Below are 4,728 nucleotides of genomic sequence, written 5' to 3' on the forward strand. Positions count from 1 at the left end.
TTCTCCTGATATAGATTCATAGTCATATAGGTATTTACTACTGTCGTATCACCTGGTGACATCTAATGGAAGTTACCGCTCGTTAGAAATATTTTTATTGTTAATTAGCTTTAAAAACATTTTCAAATGTTTACCTTCTATCACGTATCTTGTATTGATGAATAGAAAATACAAACATTGGAATATGGTGCTAACACAGTTTACAGTTTGTTTTTAAGTTAAATTAAAATAAGAGTTCAAGAATGACTGACAGTCTACACCAGTGTTTTCCAAACTGTGGGGCGCGTACTGATGGTGGCCTTTTGGCGGGAGAGCCCAAAAATAACGACGGAAGAAACAGAAGAGTTGAAGACGACGATATCCTAACAAAACTATCACTTTGCTATCAAAGCTTTTTTTAAATCACTCCTTAAAAGCATTTTTTTTTCATTTAAAATATAATTATTTAAAACAGATAAAGGAAATGTTGATTTTACTGTTATCACTTGCGAAATATATTTTAATATGTAGGGGTCGCAACGGAAACTTTGGTGAATTAGATGAGGTGCCGCTATTTAAAGTTTAGAAAACACTGGTATACACCATCAATCATAGTCTCACGAGTCTTTCAGGATTCTGACAGAGAAACGGCGAACAGTATCACATAATTATCACTCGAGCTAAAGATACGAATTTTTGTTTTCAATAAAACTACACATTTTTGACAAAGTCTAGGAAATCACGTCTTGAAGCCTAGTTACAAGGAATTTATCGAAGAAAACGGAAACTCTTATAAATTACTTTTCAAAATTGTTAAACAAAATGTTCTTCGTAGCGTTGGTTAGAAATAAAGTTTTTTGTTTGCTGTTAAGCGCAAAGCTGCACGGTGGGTCATCTGTGCTGTAGGAATAAAGAATTGGTCGTAACTGATAAAAGGTACTTTAAAATAAAAATTTTGTTTATACTTCCAAAAATAATTCTAACTATGAAATACGCGAACTTTGATTTTTGTTATATTTTAATTTTTATTATTAAGAATATTTTAGCATTAGCAAGTTCGATCTTCTAATAAAACTACGACGCTAAAGGCTATTTCTATATATATTTAAAGATTTGATAATGTAAAGTAGCTAAAAATTATGTTTAAAAATAAGGTTCTGCTTATTATTTATTTAGTTACGATGCTTTTAATTTTACGAATTCGTAGTGATTTCTGAGCTGGTTCAAAACAATCACAATATGTAATAAACAACTTAAAACGGTTTAAAACGAAATTTTCATCACGTTAAATGTAGCCTCATTTACAGGCAGAATAATATAGTTAAAACTACTCAGGCGACGAAAATAACAAATTTAGATAATACGTTGAACAATCGACAAGTTATTTATTAAAAGAAGGATGACGTTTCGGGTTAGCGCTCTTCGTCAGATCGTACACCTTACAACAAAGGCGCATGCGCATAATTCAAAGAACTAATGTGTGTAGTATTGAACGTGAGAATTCTAAGCAAGATTACTATACTTTGAATGTTGAGCGTGAAAATTCTAAGCATCTATTCCATAAAAATTACAAATCATAGAAAGATAAAACAAATAGCAACTAGAATTTAAACAAAAATGGAAAATATGAAATCTACAGGAAAGAAAAGCGTTGATTGAAATCAGATGGTTGTAGGGTCCCCAGTTGTGTATTAATCTCCTTTTCAGTCGTTCTCTTTTGTGAATGTCTGTTGGAGCACTAATAAGTCGAAGAATCGGAAAGTCCTCAGCCGTATGTTTGTTGATAGTGAAATATTTGCCTATTGGTGTATCTTGGTTCTGCAGTTTAATATGGTTTACATGTTCTCGTGTTCGATCACCGAGTCACGCTATTAATTGTCAGCTAGAAAAATTTCAATAAAGAAGTGCAACATTCATCACGCCGCCTTATGTGCTGCACGTTAAAACCTTAACATTAGAACTTTAAAAGATAAGAAAATGACAACATTACAACGAGATAATAGCCTTAAAACCATACATAAGCTTACACCAAATCCACCACTTTTAAATAGTGCTGTCAATGTGAATGTTCATAATGACCCTTCAAGATTTTTACACAATATACCTTCAGAGAATGAAAACAAAACAACGGAAAAATAGGCCTACAAACCTATTACGACAACTCCTACAGATAGATATGCACTTCCTAGATTCAGATGTTCACCTAACAATTTGAGAACCTCTTAATTTTACAGGGCAGGTCTCAAACATCGAATACAACCACTATCTCTACACTTGAAGCCAACAACCACAGGAACTATCACTTCCGTTTCCAATATTTCAAAAATGTATGGAATCATCCAGTTTGTCACAATTCCTAGTGATTTGGAACTCTCGCCCAGTGAACGAAATATCCCTAATAAAGGACTTAAGTTTGTCTCTATGAAAAGTAGTGTCGACGCCTTTTACACAATGGAAGATATCGAACTTTTTTTTTCGCAGACTAAGACTGAAAACGTATTTTTCCAAAATCTCGGAAACCAATTTTTCTAAAATTACCCCTTTCTGTGATCCCTTCTCTAAAGTTTCTTCAAAACAATTCTCTTGGACGCCACCCTTCCGTGAGTTCTTCTACAATTACCTCTTCCTGTGATCCCTTCTCTAAAGTTTCTTCAAAACATTCCTCTTGGATGCCACCCTCCTGTGAGTTCTTCTATAATTACCCCTTCCTGTGATCCCTTCTCTAAAGTTTCTTCAAAACATTCCTCTTGGATGCCACCCTCCTGTGAGTTCATCACACTTCATTCGTAAGTGTAGGAATGAAATCGACGAATTAGATATAAATCTGAAGAGTGAATCTAAAAATATCTTTTACGATGAACAATTAGTTTTAAATAGTCAGCGACAAAGAGACAACATTATTATAAAACCAGCAGAGAAAGTTTGGCGCAAGGATTTATATATAACTGGAACTGGACAACAACAGTACTTTCTACACCCCTCTTCAAGACAACCCAATTTCTGACTTCAACCACCTATTAACATCTACATTTGAAGGTATGATCGATGCTCCCACTTTCTATCCGGGCCGACCTATTGTATCTGCCCTACAGAGCAAATTTCTAGTTACCTTGACGAAGTTTTATTACCATTTGTTATGAATTAACAGTCACACATAAAGGACACCACTCATGTTATTACTTTAATCAAGAACACACATCTAACTGTAAGGAATATTATCTTCTTTTCGTTAGATTTCATATTTTCCATTTTTTGTTTAATTTTAGTTGCTATTTGTTTTATCTTTCCATGATTTGTAATTTTTGTGTAATAGATGCTTAGAATTTTCACGCTCAACATTCAGAGTACTACGTACGCAAGTTCTTTGAATTGTGCTCTTTCGCCTTTGTTGTACAGTGTACGATCTGACGAAGAGCGCTAGCCCGAAACGTCATTCTTCTTTTAATAAACACTTGACTATTATTCAACTTTAGATGCAAACGAAGCCTCATGATGACGTCATTGTCATATATACTTCGGCAAGAAGTGGGTGAAAAAAGGTATCCCTTCCCCATGATACCTGCTATCTTAGTGTGAAGAATATTATGTCTTCAGTACATTCCTGTTTTGAAGATTATTATACTTTCGTTCCTCCCCCTGCCCCATCTCCTTCGTGATGTTAAATTATCCTTTGTTTAATAATTCCACTCCCGATGTTGAAGTTATCCCCCTTCGATTACATTTAATTCCCTGTTGTTTAGATTTTCCTGTTTTGAATATAATTGTAGTTGATTCAATTATAGTAAGAGTGTTACTTTCTTATTGATTAACTTCTCCTGTCTTCAGTACATATTCTTCACCTTGTTATGGTTCATTTCCATTCCTCAAAGCAATTCTTTCTCCTGTATTTAGGTTATCGTATTCTTAACGCAACAATAGTACTAACATTATTTTGTCTTTACTACAACCATCCTAGTGATAAAGGCTTCCTGTTTTCGGATTGCGAGCATTATCACCACTGGAATTATATTAGGAACGTTCACATTATACTTAGCATACTATGAGTTGAGTAAAGTCAGACTGTGTTGAGTAAAGGCAGATAATGTGACGTGTGTTATTATTGTTGATAACTAGTTGAGCAATCCAAGTTCTTCCAGTAATAATATTGTTATACTAAATCTACGTAATAATGCGTATTGTAGCTATTAAAAGTCTTTTGTACGTGAATTTGTTTGTGTTAATTGTCTTTTATTTAAACAAAAACTAACAAAGTTACAGTAAGAAACAAGTATTAATTTCTTAACAATGTAAAATGGTGTCAACCAACAAAAACAACAGTTACCATAAGAATAATCAACATGTTTTACTAAGTTAAGAAAGTATCATTCATATATTTGAAAACCATAAACGAATTAAATACAGATCTACAAAAGCTTTAAAAATTAACAGTTACTGAGCTTTATAGAAACTCGAAAGTAATCGAGATATAACTACAAACAACATTATATTGGTGTAATATCTATGGGTTTTGAGTCCGTTCTACTTCACCAAACAAAAGACATTTTTAACACACACACACACATACATATATATACAATTATATGGGTGTATTTTTAATAAACGCATAGGCTATATTTTTTGCCATTTTGGCAGGCAGACGCAAGTGCCTACAGTACAATGTTTTCTGTGTATTGCTTCCATCATTGTTTAAATACCTGTTTAGTAAGAGTGAAACCACTGGAATGTATATTGTTAGTAACGTGTCTACTT

Source organism: Limulus polyphemus, unplaced genomic scaffold (assembly GCF_000517525.1).
Source record: "Limulus polyphemus unplaced genomic scaffold, Limulus_polyphemus-2.1.2 Scaffold728, whole genome shotgun sequence".
NCBI classification, from domain to species: domain Eukaryota; kingdom Metazoa; phylum Arthropoda; class Merostomata; order Xiphosura; family Limulidae; genus Limulus; species Limulus polyphemus.